General features: G+C 41.5%; 1 long non-coding RNA gene across 1 annotated transcript in view; it reads right to left on the reverse strand.

Moving 5' to 3' along the window:
* Positions 1-877: 877 nt before the first annotated feature.
* Positions 878-9,881, reverse strand: part of LOC105236292 — a 12,995-nt gene continuing 3,991 nt past the window's right edge. Inside the window, exons 2-3 of the long non-coding RNA XR_002142108.1 lie at positions 6,966-7,012; positions 878-984 (exon numbers count right to left, since the gene is read on the reverse strand). This is a non-coding gene — a long non-coding RNA (uncharacterized LOC105236292). The remainder of the gene's footprint in view (positions 985-6,965; positions 7,013-9,881) is intronic.

Here is a 9,881-nt window from a genome sequence, read left to right on the forward strand (position 1 = left end):
GATTACCTTCAGCTTTGTTAGGACGCAAAGGACATTAGAACTCTGTTCCAACTATCAGGAGAAATAAAAATACTCTTGCATTGGTTGCATTTATTCAGTCCGAGAATACGATTATTGCCATGAAAAAAATCATGGTCATACGTTTCAGGTGCCAGAAGTCATTTTTTAACTGGATATGAGCCAATTCTTCAGATTCCAAACGCGTCCTCTATAAAGGGCTCCAGCCCTGAACAAAACTGTTAACTAGAAATGTAGCAACTGCAACTCAACCCCCTCTTCTGGGATCCTCATATTTGTCTTGATGCCTTGGTCCCTTCCTTGCCAACTGCCTCTTAACCCAAGCTTTTGTTTTATTTCTTTCTCTGGTCTGGTACTAATTTCTAAGAAGTAGCTAAGCAATCTTTCAGGAAGTTTTCATTGACAGCACTTCTGCTCTTCTCCTCTGCAATGAACTAAATGTTTGTGTCCTCCCAAAATCCGTATGATGAAGCCCTAACCCCACTGTGATGACACTATTTGAAGGTGAGGCCTTTGGAAGGTTAATTAGGTTTAGATGAGATCATGAGAACGCAACCCGAATTATGTGACTGGCACCCTTAACAAGGGCATGTAGAGAACAGAGCACGTTCCCTCTGCCATGTGAGGGCACAGCAAGAAGGTGGCCTTCTGCAAATCAGGGAGAAGGTCCTCACCAAGAACCCAACCATTCTGATGACCCGATCTTGGACTTCTGGCCTCCTGAACTGTGAGAAATAAATGACTACTATTTAAACCCACCACTCTGTGACATTTTGTTATTGCAGCCTGAGCTATAAGACATTTTCTCAAAGAAATACCTCTTTAGGAGAAATTCCCGAATGTGGAAAGGACTTCAGTGGCATATTCAGTCTTGGAGAAGATACTGGAGGAGGTGTCTGGAGTAGAGCGCCACACCTCAGGCCTCTCCCAGCTGAGGCCACAGGCCACGTCACTGCTCCTCTGCGTCTGTGAAAAGACCAACTTTTTCCAGTCTGAAGGACACAAAACTTTGTTCCAGATTCAAGTAACAGGTAGGTAGGAAAAATTCCTTTTCCCCCAACCCTTAGAAGGACTTTGTCTACCCAGACCCCCTTTATTCTTTAATTAGGGTTGCCAGATTTAGCAAAGAAGAGTACAGGGCACCCAGTTACATTTCGATTTAAGATAACGATGAATGATCTAATATTTGCTGTTTATCTGAAATTCAAATTCGATTTAACTGGAGTCCAGCATTTTCTCTGATTTCACTGTTTTCACACTTTGTTTTCCAGGCCGTTCTAAATCCACCCAGAGCAGCTACTAAGCCAGATGGGTAAGGCAGCCCAGGTCACCATAGCCGCCCCTCACGGCGGCAGCTGTCTCGGGCATTCATCTCCCTCTAGCGGCCTCCAGAGACATCACACCCGCCAAGGCGGGGGTGGCAACCGGCATCTGGCGCCGGGGCCTGGGAGAGGACGCTGGAAGCCCACACTCTCAGGGCGTTCTCAAAACACTGGGGAAGGGGCCTGAGGAGTTCAAAGCCAGCTAAACCTAGATCCATTCCACCCCGCACCCCACCCCCACCCCAGGCCTTTGCACAGGAAAGTGGCCCTGTTCCCATTAGCAGAAATGGCATTTCTTTTGTACAATGGAAAAGTATCTCTAGAACAATCTAAGCTGATGGTTCATGTCTAACCCGGAGTTACACTCCATCACTAATGACTGACTGATAGCCGTTGTCAATCCATGCTGACGAGAAATCTAAGCCCTTCTTCCCACTGGATCCCCAAATGATTTATCACTATTCATTTAAACAGCAAGGTCCAGGAAGGTGGAGACACTTGTCTTCCCTAATGTGCCTGGCACCCAGTAAATATGTTTAAATGAATTGATGTTGAGATACACTGGGGGCAGGAGAGGGGGATGAATTAAAAATAAAGAAGAAACCTATTCTTATTCTCAGGTAATGATTACTTCATGAGGAGAGGAGGTGGTGGCTAAAAGGCTTACCCTCATGAATGACTGTGGCATTGGGTCTTAGAATGCCACTTCTACTCTTAACATAGTAGACTGATGGCTGGAGTCAGGACCAACACTGAGGCATCGATAAGAACGGAATGGCTTTACAGCACATGATTTAAAGTATAAGTGAAACAGGGGGTAATGTCTAGGTTAGTGGAATGGAGCCCGAGCATGGGTTCTAGAATCCAGAAGTGACTAACAGATTACATTTCCGAGTTCCTGGAAAGACAGTTCCTTCAACAGAGGTGTTCCGCAGTTACTTGTTGAATGAATGAATGAAAGAAAGAAAGAAACAAACAAACAAACTGTATCACAACTGCCTCCACACCAAAGTTTACCTGTCATGGAGTGCACTTATTGGTGTTAGTGGGATCAAGGCAAGGCAGGTAGAGAACTTAGTGACAGAACTTTGGTAGGAGTCCTGCTGCCGTCAGTGGTCATACTAAGGAGTGATTAGGGGCAAAGTGGACACTTTAGTCTGCGTCAGTCTCCCTCAAGCCACCCAAAGAACACAGAATCTAAGCAAAGGCAATCATCTCACTTTGCATTATCAAGACAAATTGCCCAGAAGTTTCACCTTTTAACCAGATTGTCCATGGAAACCCTGCTACACAGATATGCTGGACCTCCATCCCCTAGTACCCATCTTAGCCCTGATCTGTCATCTCACAGACTGGGTGGTAGGTATTTGCACAGGAAATTGAGACATCAGGTACTCACCCTTTTAAAAAATTACTCATAAGGGAGGATATAATAATTACTGAGCATCTAATATGTGGCAGGCACTATCTCTTGTTACCTCATGTGATCTTCATGGCATGTTAGTCAGCACGACTGCTACAACAAAAACATCATAGACTGGTGGCCTAAACAAGAGACATTTATTTCTCACGGTGAAGGAAGCTGGAAGTCTGAGATTGGAGTGTCAGCATGGTTGGGTTCTCGGTCAGTCTTTTTTCTGGCTTGTAGATGGCTGCCTTCTTGCCATGTCCTCACATGGAAAGAGAAAGAGCTCTATTCTCTTCCTCCCTTTATAAAGACACCAGTCCCATCATGGGAGGTGTCTGCTCTCGTAACCTAATCTAACCCTAACTACCACCCAAAGGCCCCATCGTCAAATACCATTCTATGGGGGTTAGGATTTAAACATATGGTGTTGGGGGTATGCAAACATTCAGTCCTTAGTACACAGTAACACAGTGAGGTTGTCATTACTGTTCACACCCTACAGATGTGGAAATGGCAGGTTAAAGGAGGGAAGTAAGTTGGCCAGGGTCATCCAGAGGGTGCCAAGGTACAAACCTACTTCTACCTGATCTCTGTCCAACTTACCACAGTGGAACTTGAGTTCGCATGAGGAGGCCATCTGTATGCTAAGGAGGAGGATCAAACAACTAGGGAATGTATGCTGAAAGTCAAAAAGCAAGCAGCAAGGGAAAATGTGAAGGGAGGGTGGAGCCATAAGTGGGAAGCAGACAAAGGCTCTGTCATTCCTCTGCTGGAACTCAGCTCCGCCACCTGGGTCTCATCAGCTAGTCCCTCCAGACCTAAGGTTCTTTAGATAACAAGGAACAGTATGGTGGTTTCGAAAATCTTTCTCAGTTTTTAAATTTCCAGGCTGAGCCTCCTGAGTATTCTGATCTAGTAGGTCTAAAGAGGGGCCCAGGAATCTGCACTGACAGGAAGCATGGCAGATTTGGAACTCAGAGGATCCGATGTTCTTTAATGCTTATTCCTCCTCTAAAATCTGTAAATCAACTACAGAGGCTACATTCTTAAGAGAATGTTCTAGTGGATTTTAATTATTTTTTATATGTAATTATTTTAGGAAAGAAGTTAAGGCATTTTGTGATTGATCTGGTGTACTTTTCTAGAGAGCAAGATTGCTAGGTGGAAGTTCTGGTGGTGTTTTCTATATCATTTCATTGGTATGTGGCAATTCGTAGTCCAGTCCCAGTGGATATGTAAGCTCCCTAAATTTAGTAATTCCCCTTGATGTTAGATTATAAAAAGTTATGTGGGGTAGAACCTGCAGATCTTCCAAGGAACAGTTAATCTCACAAAAAGAACGATTTTGGAAACAAAATATAGTCATGGCTGTTTTAACCAGATTTTCTTTTAGTTATTTAGATCCTCTATTTATTCCTTGAACACGTACTTTTTTTAAGCACTCACTATGCCAGGAGCTGTGAACAGGATGAAGAGTTGCTTGGTTTCATTAACCTACGTGTGTATCATACCTCCTCAAATCTTGTTCAGAAAGAGTCCGGGTAAAATAAAGTCAAGAAGTCAAAGCAAAACAGATTACAGAATGTTCTCACGAGGAACAGGATCACTGTGCACACTTATGCTGGTGGGCACATGGATGGGAATGGTGTCAGCAGCAAGCTCTTTGAATATCATCAGTTATATGAAGTCCAAAATTCCTTGAAAGGACAGAAGGAGGCTGTGTTACACTTTCAACTTGAGATAATCTTCAAAACCCATTTTGTTCAATCACAGTCATTCGGCCAGGCTCACTATTAAACCAAAAATGAATAGTTTTAAGTCCTTTAACTAAATGTTCCCTTGTTCCCTCTTACCACTTTTTGGTTTTCCTAATAACTTAGTTCTTGAGCCCCTCAGTTCTGTCCCTCCTTGGCTATTTGCACTGTTCATATTCGTAGATAATTACTATTTCCTTCTTTAGTCATCACTCACAGTCCATACATTTCATTATCATTATCTTATTTTGGTGCAAGAAACTCATCTAATTACACCTATGCACTTCCCTGTGAAGATGGTATCATAACGTTAATAATTTGTCTCTCTTATAATTGAATAAGTTACCTAAAAATGATTTTTATATCTTATTTCTATTCCTCTCTTTATAAAACCTCTGCCTATATTGCTGACTTGTCACCTGCTCAGATATCTGAGATGAAACCTACTGGTTGGGCAGGCCAGTTGATAAATGACTAACAGGCAATTCTCCTTCAGGACGCTCAAGATTGTGTAAGTTCGCCTGATTCATACCTGCTGCAGCTGCGATGTGTACTAAAAGCGCAACAACAAAGAGTAGGGATGATGACAGCCCAGCCGCCGCAACTAGTTCTCGAACTCCATAAGCCAACAGGGAAATTACGACTTGGTAAAACAAAGAGCTCCCAAAATCATTCCAGAAATTCCAAGGACTGATGGGATTTTTCTTCACAGGCTTGCAGTGAAGAGACTATGTTGTTTAATTGATGGTTTTCTTCAAGTTCGCTCCATTGTTTCTATACTTCCTTTCGAAGGCTCTTCACTGTTATTCAGTTCAATCTCTGCTCAACAAAGATTTCTTTTTTTTTTTAATTTTATTTTATTTTATTATATTATGTTAATCACCATACAGTACATCCCCAGATTCCGATGTAAAGTTTGATGCTTTTAGTTGCGTATAACACCCAGTGCACCATGCAATACGTGCCCTCCTTACTACCCATCACCAGTCTATCCCATTCCCCCACCCCCTCCCCTCTGAAGTCTTCAGTTTGTTTCTCATAGTCCATAGTCTCTCATGTTTCATTCCCCCTTCTGATTACCCCCCTTTTCTTTATCCCTTTCTTCCCCTACCGATCCTCCTAGTTCTTATGTTCCATAGATGAGAGAAATCATATGATAATTGTCTTTCTCTGCTTGACTTATTTCACTTAGCATTATCTCCTCCAGTGCCGTCCATGTTGCAGCAAATGTTGAGAATTCGTTCTTTCTGATAGCTGAGTAATATTCCATTGTATATATGGACCACAGCTTCTTAATCCAGTCATCTGTTGAAGGGCATCTCGGCTCCTTCCATGATTTGGCTATTGTGGACAATGCAGCTATGAACATTGGGGTGCATATGGCCCTTCTCTTTACTACGTCTGTATCTTTGGGGTAAACACCCAGTAGTGCAATGGCTGGGTCATAGGGTAGTTCAATTTTTAACTTTTTAAGGGACCTCCACACTGTTTTCCAGAGTGGCTGTACCAACTTGCATTCCCACCAACAATGTAGGAGGGATCCCCTTTCTCCACATCCTCTCCAACAATTGTTGTTTCTTGCCTTGTCTATCTTTGCCATTCTAACTGGCGTAAGGTGGTATCTCAGTGTGGTTTTGATTTGAATTTCCCTGATGGCTAATGATTTTGAACATTTTTTCATGTGTCTGTTAGCCATTTGTATGTCTTCATTGGAAAAGTGTCTGTTCATATCTTCTGCCCATTTTATGATTTGTTTATTTGTTTCTCGTGTATTGAGTTTGAGAAGTTCTTTGTAGATCTTGGATACCAGTCCTTTATCTGTGGTGTCCTTTGCAAATATCTTCTCCCATTCCGTGGGCTGTCTCTTTAGTTTTTTTGACTGTTTCCTTCAACAAAGATTTCTTAAGCTTCTTCTACATGCTAGACACTGTGCTAGGAGCTGGGAATGCAGCCATAAATACCATCAAGTGGACACAGACACTAGTCTCTACTGTTATATTCTTCTACTCATTGAATCAGATTCACCTATCCTTAAATATTTTGATAATGAGTCAGAATATACGAGTATGAGCTAAAAGCATAGGCTCTAGTCAGACAGACTTGAGTAGGACATGGAAGCTCGTCATTGCCACCTGCGTGTTCAGGGACATGAGGGTACTACTGAGCCTTTGGATTCCCATTTGTAGAACAGAGATCCCCTTACCACCTTCTCCCCAGGGTGAGTGTGAGGATTAGAAGAGTTAGTTCTTATAAAAGTATTTGCATCAGTGCCTTACACTGAGCAAGTGCTCAAAAAGTAGCAGCTCTTATCACTTAATAATATAATTTTCCAGGCATGTGTACACAAACTCAGCTGGTTTTCTGCCAGAAGGCGAGGGACTCCTCGAGCCATCAGCTGGGCTAAGCTTAAGAAAAGATGTCAGCAAGGACTGAAAATGATGTGTGATTCATTCCATAACTAACCTGTGGTTGAAGAGTCATCCAGGGGAATGTTCAAGTGAAGATTTCTCCTGGCAAGTGAAATTAAGAGAATAAGAACTGGAGCTGTGATATAGAGTTCCCTCCCTCCAGCATGACCTTTCCCCAGATTGGTTCTGGAGAAAACAAGTCCTGAGAGAAGGTGTGAAGCAACAGTTCTCTGGTCAAAAACCTTTGGAAAATGCCATATAACATATATTGTGCCTTGTATATTCACAGCATACATTAGCATATTAAAGATTCAAATAAAAAATACTTAAACTTCCTATCATCTTCAGATATCCTATTCATATCTGTATAGGATTCTTTTCTTTTTAATAACACCAATTAACATCTCAAGAAACATCCTTAGGGAAATGCTGCTAAAAGAAGCTGAAGCAAACTGACCTCACGATCATCAAGCAACAAAAAAGGTGTATACTTGGGGAACAGGCCAATTATTCTTCTTGCTTTGACCCTCACCAGTAGTGTAATCTTGAGCAAGTCACTTGATGTCTCCACATATCAAATTAAATGATAACACATCTTCCTCAGATAGCCAGAGATAGAAGAGTCATTATGAAAATTCATGTAAGGGAAGAATAGAAGTTGCCAAATAAAAGTTAATGTATTACAGTGTGCATTCTAACTTTTACCAGAATAAATGTCAAGAAGCATTTCTTAAGAGTGAAAAGCCTTTTGATATTAGATGGCTGGGAGGAGGCTGGGGTATGTTCAGGACATAGCTATTAATGAAAGCATAGGGTAACTGTTGGAAATGAGTAGGCGTTAAGACTGGGAAGGTGGAGAAAAGAAGGAAGATAAGTCAGCGCTGGCATGCTGAGGCCACCAACAGAAATGGTGGGAAAAAATGAGTCGGAATGGCAGAGGGGCAAAGTGAGACATACATACATACATACATACATACATACATACATTTATTTATTTATTTATTTATTTATTTATTTATTTATTTGATGTACTTGTTTTGAAGCTAACAAACCACCCAGTCAGTGATTTATTTATTTATTTATTTATTTGATGTACTTGTTTTGAAGCTAACAAACCACCCAGTCAGTGATTTCATCTATCTGGTCTTAGAAAGGTGATCAGAGCTTGAGAAATAAACTGGGGAACCTTTAGCACATCATTGTGACTCTTTTAAGAAAATGATCATTTTTTTTCAGCTCTTTATCTTCTGTGTTCAACCTAGTGTCTGGTACACGGTAGAAGCATTTAAAATGTTTGGAAAATAAATGAACAAATTAATACTCTGCAAATCTAATAAAGTAAATTCCATGTCAAATGGACAGAATAAGGTAAAATATCAAGGGAATAAATAAAATGATAGTTGAAACAACGGAATTAGGAAGACCAACAATGAAAGGTGTGTAAAGAAAAAGAAGGGGACCAGGGCCTAAGACAGGAACTACAACCAGCGAAAACGGAGTCAAGAGAGGCTGACAGAGAAACCGGTGTTTTGTAACATGACAGGAAAGAAAGGAGAAAGTGGGTAGTCAATGATATCAAATCCTCTCGGCGATCAAATAGGATGAAAATTCACTTCTTTCACTCATGCTTTGGGAAAAGCATCAGGACAGTAATCCAAAATCCTCATGTCTGGGAGGTGGTGATACAGCCTGGGCAGAAGGAAAGACCCCTCTATGTGCACACACGTTTAGAACATGAACATAAAACAAGCCCGCTAAAAAGAGGAAAACAGAGACCGAACTCTTTTTGTTGTTTCTAACACAAGATAATTCTTTTTAAACTTTAAACTATGGAAAATTTTGAACATGCATAAGTAGAGAGAGAAGTGTAATGAACTCCCAGGGATCCAGCACTCAGCTTGAACCCCTGTCAACTCTGTCAATTTTGTTTTGTCTACACCTCCACCCACTCTCCCCCACACATACTGAATTAGAGCAAGGCAAGCACCAGATACCATGTTATTCCAGTCATAGATATTTTTGTTTGAGACCGAAGGGTATAAGGGCCAGGCAGTGAAAAAAACAAAAAAGGCCTCCTTCTGGAGCAGATGAACACAACAAACAAGAACCCAACACCAAGGAGGAACCTCGCCCTTCCTCTCCCTGAGCATGTGACTATAACCAGCAGAAAGCCATCAGAGTGAATGAGAAAACAGAGAAAAACCACTAGCTTTATTAAAGAAGAGAATGCCTTTGAATAAAGTTGAAATGCCTTTCTTCTTTTTTTAAGATTTTATTTATTTATTTGAGAAAGAGAGAATGTGAGCAGTGGGAGGAGCAGAAGGAGAGGGACAAGCAGACTCTGTGCTGAGTGCGGAGCCTGTCACAGGGCTCGATCCCACAACCTTGAGACCATGACCTGAGCCGAAATCAAGAGTCAGACACCTAACCGACTGAGCCACCCAGGTGCCCCAAAATGCCTTTCTTCTAGGTAGACTTCTAAAAAAAAAAAAAAAAAAAAAAAAAAAAGAATTTTAGAACATTGTTAATATGAAACAAAATTCTATCTATGAAATTAAGGTGAACAGTCTTGAGGAAAAATAATCTGAAATAGAAAAGTTTGGTACTTGAATTTAAAAACATTTAATGATGTGTACAGACAGATACAGAATGTGGATCAGATGATTCAATATTGTTAAGGTGTCAGTTGACATTCTCCTAAATTTGCCCCTCCCCCTGCTTGTGCTCTTTTTCTTGCTTGCTGTCTCTCTCAAATGAATAAATACAATCATTTAAAAAATAAAAATTAAAGGGGCGCCTGGGTGGCAGAGCGGTTGAGCGTCTGCCTTCGGCTCAGGGCGTGATCCCGGCGTTATGGGATCGAGCCCCACGTCAGGCTCCTCTGCTATGAGCCTGCTTCTTCCTCTCCCACTCCCCCTGCTTGTGTTCCCTCTCTCGCTGGCTGTCTCTATCTCTGTCTTATAAATAAATA

The sequence above is a fragment of the Ailuropoda melanoleuca genome, chromosome 19 (genome assembly GCF_002007445.2).
Source record: "Ailuropoda melanoleuca isolate Jingjing chromosome 19, ASM200744v2, whole genome shotgun sequence".
NCBI lineage: Eukaryota > Metazoa > Chordata > Mammalia > Carnivora > Ursidae > Ailuropoda > Ailuropoda melanoleuca.